This window comes from Hibiscus syriacus, unplaced genomic scaffold (assembly GCF_006381635.1).
Source record: "Hibiscus syriacus cultivar Baekdansim isolate YM2019G1 unplaced genomic scaffold, ASM638163v2 tig00002511_pilon, whole genome shotgun sequence".
NCBI classification, from domain to species: Eukaryota; Viridiplantae; Streptophyta; class Magnoliopsida; order Malvales; family Malvaceae; genus Hibiscus; species Hibiscus syriacus.
The window spans coordinates 4,695,773-4,705,540 of record NW_024061932.1 but is presented as its reverse complement, the minus strand read 5'-3'; the positions used below and the strand labels follow the sequence as shown (position 1 = coordinate 4,705,540).

General features: G+C 34.0%; 1 pseudogene; it reads left to right on the top strand.

The window, feature by feature from the left end:
• The first annotated feature begins 8,237 nt into the window (after positions 1-8,237).
• Positions 8,238-8,923, top strand: LOC120146172 (annotated as a pseudogene).
• The last annotated feature ends 845 nt before the right edge of the window (positions 8,924-9,768 follow it).

Genomic DNA, 9,768 nt, shown 5'->3' with positions numbered 1-9,768 from the left:
TCACATAGATTACTTTCACATATCTCTTATGTTCACATAACTTATTATCACACACAACTAATAATCACACGATTTAACATGCATATATGCATTCAAATATTTCGTATATATATATATATAAAGATGAACTCAACATCTAGACATATGCATTTACTCATATACATCTAGTATCCTATCACTACATGCTTATGTTTCAGTACTCATATAACCTAATATCAGAATTAGACTCATCGCAAGTCTTAATTCCCTAACATAACTTACGCTTAATATCATGTACTCACCTTAGTTTCACTTGACAATATCAATCTCTTGTTCTCTCTCGAATCTTACTCTGACGGCCTATCCGAACTTTGCTTTCAATCGAGATCTACATGAATATGTAATCCAATGAATATCAGAATTTGAATTACTTGATAATATTTAAACCAAAGTAAATTAAATAAAACACTAATTTCCATTTTCCAACTTTAGTAGTATCGGTTCTACCCTCAAAGTGCCGATACTTCAATGCTAGGATACTGATACTCGACCCCAGTATTGATACCAAAATTAGCTTCGATGTTTCCTGGTATCAATACCCTTCATATTGGTATCGATACTCTTTCCTTATGGTATCGATACTGTTCATGCAGTATCGATACCCCAAGCATAAATTTCTCATAAATTACCTTGTAGTATTGGTACCTACTTATCCAGTACCGATACTACCAACTCAGAATTCATTCCTTAAACCCGAAAATTCCCCAAAACTTTGTTATTTTCCCTTTTTACCCTTCCATAAAGCCTTTAAACTCATCTATACACTCCTAGACTAACTTACTTCACTTTAACACACTTTAACCTCTTATATTCTCAAAAAACACTTGGAACCAAAAATCATATCCATTATTCAACATGTTTTTAATCCACTTCTACTACTTCTATCTTCTTAATTATACCCTTGACAAGTCAAATTCATTGATAGAACTTTAGAAACCTCTTCATACAAATAATTCATTTCTAAACCTTTTATATAATTTCCCTTCTAATTCTCTCTTCTTGATGTTTAAAGTTTATATAAGCTTTCCTTAAGCTTATATAACACCCAAAGAATCAAAACCAACTTAAAAAATCCAAAAATTAAACAATTAGAATTAAACTCACCTTTGGAGATGGAGAAAACATGAAGGAGAAAGAAAGAAGAAAATAGTTTCCAGATAATTCTCCCGCACAACCCACGTGTTATCACTTAACAAGGGGGAAATATCCTTTAAGAGAAAAAGACCATAATACCCTTTCAATCCTTCCATAATTACCATTTAATCCAATACTAAGATATTCATATTTGAATCCTTAAACTTTTCAATTTTTCCTAAATTGATAACGAAATTGCAAAAACTTTCATTTAAGTCGCTAACCCTAATTTTGGGATGTTACAACGCAAATCCCTCTAAATAATCTAAGTTAATTTAATCATCCAATATTTACCCTCGTTAAGGCTTCGATCGACATTATGTGGATTTTTCCAAAGTAATGACACATGAGTCTATCTTAGTTAAATACGAAGAATAAGCAAGTGATATTCACCGGTTGAAATATTTGTAATAACTTAGCTAGGTTATTCTAATAGGATTAGAAACTTACAAATTAATAATTTGGATTAATCATGAGATGATTTGAACATGGGTTGTTCATCAAATGGAGGAGTTACATGGGATGTAATTAGTAAGGTGTTACTTACCTAAATAATCATTCTCCTAAAAGAAAAGCTAAAGTTGATTTAGGAAGAGGATGAAATATGGATCCTAACTCACTAGAAAAACTTTTGAGATGTTTTCTAAAATTAAAATATGAGGTTTTTTAATTTTGAATAAAACTGTGGGAGCAATTTATTTGTAAAGTCCTATTTATAAAATTTAAACTCAATAAATTTACTTACATTGTATATTTTCATTGTTGTGACTTAGTGTCAAACAACACACTTTCATTATGACCGATCCTTGAGAATAATAAGCTAAATGTCATAAAATTCATTAACTAGTTCTGTAATTTGATATTTGTTCTCAAACAGAACATGAAATAATATGTCATTGAAGAACTCATTCCTGGTGACCGGCATCAAATAGTTCTAGAGATGACAAAGAAAATTTAAGAAACATATGGATGATATATTAGACATGGGATGTCTAATGCTTGCCAGTATGACTCTTGAGATTCAAAATCAACATAAGGACATGGTTTCATAGGAGATGATTCAAAATGTCAAGGAATTATATGAGGCCAAGCATGTCAAGAGAGGTACAAGACCTCTAAAGCTCTATTTCAATGCAAAATGAGTGAGGGGTCTCCTGTAGGAGCTCACGTCATTAAGATGATGGGCTATATCCAAACGTTGTAGAAGCTGGGATTTCCACTCAAGGATGAATCAACCACTGATGTCATCCTGCAATATTTGATGGATAGCTTCAACCAATTTGTCCTTAATTTTAATATGAATGAAATTAACAAGACTTTGTCACAGTTACTTGGCATGTTACGAACTGCTGAAAGTAACATGATAAAGGGACCTAAACCCATTTTAATGGTCTGCAAGGACAAATGAAAGAGAAAGAATAAGACAATAGAAAAGTCTAAGGGTAATGGAAAGCCCAAGCCCAAAGGGAATGATGCATTGAAACCCAAATGAGGAGTTAGCAAGGAAGAAAAATGTTTCCATTGCGACAAGACTGGTCACTGGAAAAAGCTTCCCTATTTACCTAAAATAAGTCAAAAGGATAAAAGAAAATGAAATGTTTGTTTCAGGTATTTATGTTATTGATGTTAATTTATCAAAATATACTTCTTAGGTATTAGATACCAATTATGGTTCTCACATTTGTACTTTTTTACAGGGACTGCAAAAGAGAATGAATATGTCTAAAGAATACGTGAACCTACGAGTGGAAAATGGAGCAAGATTTATTGCATTAGCTATAGGGACATATGTTTTATCTTTGCCTAGTGGACTTGATTTAATTTTGAAGATTGTTATTTTTTTCCTTGTTTGACTAAAAACATTATTTCTATTTCTTGTTTAGACAAGATTGGCTTTGAGATCATTATTAAGAATAATTGTCATTCTTTTTATCTCGATAATGTTTTATGGTTCAACACAGTTGGTTAATGGTCTTTATATTTTGGATCAATAAAATACTATTTATAACATAAATGAGAAAATATTAAAGACAAATGACTCAAATCAAACTTATCTTTGGCACTATCATTTAGGCCATATCCATAAAGATGGATTCTTAAATTCATTTGTTCTCGAACAATATGATGTATACGAATCATGCTTGTTAGGAAAAATGATTAAGGCTCCATTTAATTGTAAATGAGAATGAGCGAGTGATTTATTGGGATTAATACATACTGATGTATGCAAGCCAATGAATACTCAAGCCAAAGGTGGATCCCAATACTTCATTACATTCACTGATGACTTCAGTTGGTATGTATATATTTATCTTATGCACCATAAATCTAAAGCACTTGAATCAAAAATGAATTACATAATCAATTAGGCAAAAATATTAAGGCACTTTGATTGGATTGAGGTGGAGAATACTTGAGCATAAAATTTGATAAACTCCTGAAAGAGTGCAGGATTGTCTCACAGCTAACACCACCTCGTACTCCAAAGTGGAATGGGGATTTTGAGAGAAGGAATCGAACAATGTTAGACATGGTTTGATTGATGATGAGTCATAATGATTTTCTGACTTCTTTTTAGGGACATGCACTTGAAATATATATTTTCACACTCAATTGTGTTCTATCTAAATAGCTTCAAAAGACACCATATGAGATACGGATTAGGAAGTGACCTAACATGTCTTTTATAAAGATTTAGGGTTGTGAAGCTCATATCAAACATCGTATGTCTACAAAGATCGAACCTAAATCTCATAAATGTATATTTGTTGGATATCCTAAAGAAACAAAAGGATATTATTTCTTCAACTCTAACAGTAACAAAGTGTTTGTTCATCGAATGTGAGTTTTTCTCCAAACATAATTTGTCTCAAAGAAACGTTGAACTTGAAGAAGTTCAAGAACAAAATATCAATAAACCAGAGGCTGAAAAAGTTCCACATGTAGTTAAGGAACAATCAACAGATTTAGAAACACAACTACTACGGAGATCCACAAGAGAACTTCATGTACCTTAGAGATATGAATTTCTCGTTACCACGCATGGAGACGTTCTTCTTATGGATCAAGATAAGCCTAGGACTTATCAAGAGGCAATGTCGAGACCAGAATCCATGAAATATGAGATGGATTCCATGTCTAAAAACCAAGTATGAACTTTGGTTAAACCACCTTAAGGGGTCAAACCTATAGGGTGCAAATGGGTTTTCAAGAAGAAACCCGACATGGATGGTAATGTACAAATACAAGGGGCGATTAGTCGTTAAATGTTTTCGATAAGTTAATGGTATAGACTATGACGAAACCTTCTCCCCTGTTGCTATGTTTAAATCCATTCAGATTATTCTTGTAATAGTTACATTTCATGATTATAAGATCTAGAAAATGGACGTCAAAACCACTTTCCTTAATGGAAAACTTGAAGATGATATGTATATGAAACAACTAGAAGGCTTTGTCATTCTAGGAAATGTTGTAAAGGTTTGTATGCTACAGAGGTTCATTTATGGACTAAAGCAAGCTTCTTAAAGCTAGAATCATCATTTTAATGGTGCAATCAAAGAGTTTGGTTTTGTCAGAAACGAATATAGGCCTTGTGTTTACAAGAAGGCTAGTGAGAGTATTATTTCTTTCCTAATCTTATATGTAGACGACATACTCATCATAGAAAATGATATACCTACTTTACAGTCTGTTAAGACTTGGTTAGGTAGTTGCTTTTCTATAAAAAAAATTGGGCGAGACAGCATATATCTTAGGAGTTAAGATCTATAGAGATAAATCAAGATGACTCTTAGGTCTGAGTCAAAGTACATATATAGACAAAGTGTTATAAAGGTCTAGTATGGAAGAATCCAAGAAAGGATTTTTGCCTATGAGACATGGTATTTCTCTTTCAAAGGAAATGTGTCATTCAACTCCACAAGAAAGAGAACGAATGAATAAGATTCCATATGCTTCGACTATTAGTTCTATCATGTATGTGATGATATACACTCGACCAGACGTATCGTATGCCTTAAATATGACGAGTCGGTATTAGGAAAATCCTGGTGAAGGTCACTGGTTGTAGTTAAAAATATCCTTAAGTACTAAAGAAGATCTAAGGATACATTTCTTGTCTATGGAGGCGAAGAAGAGCTTAGTGTAAAAGGTTATACTGACACCAGCTTCCAAACTGACAAGGATGACTCACGATCGCAGTTTGGTTTAGTGTTTTGTCTTAATGAATGTGTTGTGAGTTGGAAGAGTTCAAAGCAAGATACAATAGCTGATTATACAACATAATACATTGTAGCAGTGAAGCAACAAAAGAGGTTATTTGGATCAAGAAGTCTATATCTGAACTAGGGGTTGTTCCCAGCATATTGGATGCTATAGAACTTCATTGTGACAACAATGGAGCCATTGCACAAAAAAAGGAACCCATATCTCATCAAAGGTCCAAACATATTTTTAGGCACTTCCATCTCATTTGAGATATCACATATCAAGGAGATATGGAGATATGAAGAGTACGCATGGATGACAACATTGTTGATCCCCTGACGAAGCCTCTGGCACAACAGAAGCAAGATTGTCACACTAATTCACTCAGTATTAGATATGTGAATGATTCGTCTTAGTGCTAGTGGAAGATTCTTAGAGTATGTCCAAAGACCAACCATATGATGATTGTATGGACATATGTCCAAAGACCAACCATATGATGATTGTATGGACATATTTTATTAACCGATTTTATTAAATAAAAACATTGCCACTATTATTTTCAGTTATATATTTGTGTCTAATATAAACTGAAAGATAATAAAATCCATATGAAAATATGATTATTATTAAATATCCTTAGTCGAATATTATTATGGGTATGGACAATAATAATATGTTTAAGACTAACGTGTTATTGATTGATGACAATGAATTATCATTGACATAGAGATGTCAGAATCGATGCATGAATATGTTGTTAGAGAATGATATATTGGACTGACCCACTATGAGCATATGTCTTGGATTATTATGGGATAGTTACAACTTTGCTCATGGTAATGATTATATGTATGATCCTCAAACTTGAGATCATTACTATTTCAACATATATTGTTGTATGTTTTGATACAGTTAAACATGCTCCGTAACTGGTTGCACTATAAAGACTGATATTGAACATATCTTGATATATGTAGTGGGATGTGAATTATTAAGATAGGATTTGTCCTTCCTACATAATAGGAAATATATCACAGACCACTTGATTGAGTGAGACTAGAAATGCAAGGCCATGCTCGAATAATTGATATGAGATATCACAAATTATCCGTTAATTATGGTCTACTCTATATATCAAGAAATAATAGATGAGTTGTACAAGTGTGACTATTCCAAGACTTGTGCCTATTCTAGATATAAAAGACAAAATGATGTAATACATAAAAGAGTTAGTCATGAAGATGATATGTCGAATCATGATTTCTTGTAACTTAAGTAACAATGATATATTGAGAGATGTCACTCATTATTTGTAATAATTAGAATGATTTTAATAATTACTACTGATGTTACAAGAACCTACAGGGTCACACCTAAGGTTAAAATGAGCAAATATTAAAATGTATAATGCAATTAGAGTTAATATATGTATATTTGATATACACATAATTTAATTATCCCGAATAAAATAAGTGGACATTAAAATAATGTAATTCTAATTACAACTCTTTTAATGAATATTTAATTAAAAATAATTAAAGAATATTAAATTTTGAAATAATTAAAATAAGATTTTAACTCGTATATATAAAGATAAGTAAGGGTCTAGCAGTCGTTCTTCTTGATCTTTTAGCTTTTCTCGAAATGATTTTTATGAAAAAGTTAAAAATATATATGCTCTCAATCAGGTGAACCAAGTAGAGGTCAAGACGTTTTCGTGGAGGCTTACGATTCACATAGTTCGTGAGCACTATTACTGTTTTTGCAATCAACCATCTGGCAATGTCGTGAACTCTTGACATTCAACCATAAGCAACTCGTGAAGAGCAGGCATCACTTCTTTGTCGATCACAATTTATTTCAATCCAGGGCATCTCCCAATTCTTAAAACCTTAAGCTTTTGGAATCCTTCAAGGAAGTCCAATCGCTCTCCCAAGGCATGAGTGCTCGGCCAATGAAGGGAATGCTTACTGGCCCTGTTACCATTCTCAACTGGCCCTTTTTTCAGAAATGATCAACCACGATATACACATTGAAATAAAAAAATGTGATTAGAAATTTAGCATTTCCACGATCAATTTCTGTTTTGCCGTATGAATTATCTTTTAACATTCTACGGTTTGTGTATTATCCAGATTTGAGACTTGCTACTAGATAGCCATGGCCATCAAGGACGAAGCGGAGGATCTCAACTGATGCCATTGTTAAAAACACTGGAAAAGAACGAGATGAGAGTGGAGAAGAAGTATACAACTTCAATTTAACATATATATTAGTTTTGCTAAGATTATATCATGCTATTAAGTTCATGAAGAACTTTGGTTTGAATATCTTGGAGAACAATATTTTTATCAAATGATTCTAACAAAATGACATTGTTTTGTTTAGGAGCCACATCAGCAACGTCACTGCGTGAAAATATCATGTCATCGTGCCGTTACGCTTTTAATGACAGGGTGACATAATTGCAGCGAAACATAAACGTCAATAATAAAATTAATAAAATTAAAACGTGTGATATTTTTGAGTCTGGATTTAAAGATGAATGGGATTTAAAGCAGTTTACCCTAAAATATTTTATTGACGAGAAGAGAGTAAGGATCCAAGTTTTGTGTGGGGATTATAGACACGAGTTCAAGGAAGGAGAGGTGACGTGGTCTGCTGAAAATATTGGTTAGGATTTCATTGGAAATGGATTGGATTGGAATCTCTCAATTCTTAACTGTGGGACTCACTTTTTGCTTTTTAAACCACTACAAGATATTTTTGCAGTCCAATCACCTTTTTATTATAAATAAAAATCGAATTAACATTTATATTTATTGAGGTATTTAGTCATTAAAAATATATTTATGAAGACAGGCAACCTTTGCGAGCTTTGCAAAGAAGAGGCCTCCGTTTACTGCTGGGCAGACTCCGCTTTTCTCTGTTGGAACTGCGATCACAAGGTTCACCATGCCAACTTCCTTGTCGCTTGTAACGTCCGTTGTATTCTCTGCTCCAAATGTAAATCAGTTTTTGAATTAGACCCTTTATGGGGGCAATCTTCTCATCTTCTTTGCAAAGCTTGTTCTTCTGAAAACCCAACCAACCAATGTCTTGTTCTGCTTCTTCTTCTTCCTCTGATTGTTTATCTACGAGTGAATCTTCTTCCAACGGTGTTAAACCCAAAAGAGAACGTGAATCTTCGGATTCGGATGCTAATGGTTTGGAGGGTGTTTTGACTGTTTGGTCCAAGAAGTTAGGGTTGAAACAGGACTCCGTTGTGTCTACGGCGGCGTCGGCGTTGCGGTTTTGTTTAGAGCGGTTGAAGGGACTGCCGTTTAGGCGTAGCGTGGCGACTGCGTTTAGGTTCGAGATGAGGTCGACGCGAGACACGGCGGTGACGTCGCGGCGGAATCTGAGGAGGATTGAGGCGTTTTCCGGCGTGCCGGGCAAGGTGATCGTGGCCGTGGAGCAGAAGCAGTCACGTGCGATGAGGTTGAGGAAGAGAATCAGACTGGACTTGGATGAAGGATGGGCGGAATCGCACGTGTAAGAATGAAGATGGATTCCGCTTTTGTTCTTCTTTGTATTTTTAGAGTAGTTTTAGATTTTTTTTAAAAATTAGATTATGCTATTTTTGTACTATAAAAAGCACACCTTAAAAATAAATGGAAGTTATACAACTCGAACCCAAAATATAGTTGGAGGGAAAAGTTTAATTTGGACAATCGAAAATATAGTAAAAAGGTGCAAAAAAATGACGGTGTAAGTTTGTGAAACTCTCTCGGCCCACATTAGTGGGACTAATGGGATCTGAGAATTTCACTGTTTCTTCGATGTCTCTTTCGATTTCCCTTCAGTTTTTTCTCTCTTGTGTTCTGTACTCTCACTTTGCTTGTTTGCTTAATGGATTGGCGCACCGCCTGAAGTTTTCGAGAGTGGAATCTCTGAATGAAAGCACTCCCTTGTGCGGCGATTTCTGGAAATGCTCCAAACTTTGCATCGCATCAAAGGATTATTGAAAGCTTATGGAAAAATTCCTGGCATGGTTCCAACATCTAGGTTAGTTACGCAGGACCCAACCTCTATTTGTTTTCCTTCGATTCTGATTCTACTCGAGATTGGGTAATGGAAAACGGGCCTTGGCACATTTACATTAAACTTCTAATCCTAAGATTATGGAAACCTAATATGCAAAAACTGCACTTCGATTTTTCCAGAATCCCAATTTGGGTACATTTATACAACGTACCTCTAGAATTGTTTTGAAATGAAGGTTTGAGTTACATTGCTAGTGCAATAGGTTTTCCATTGTCAATGGACTCTATCACTGCTTCTAAGACTAGATTGGAATATGCTAAGGTCTGTGTCGAAGTAGGTGTTTCTGAAGTGATTCCA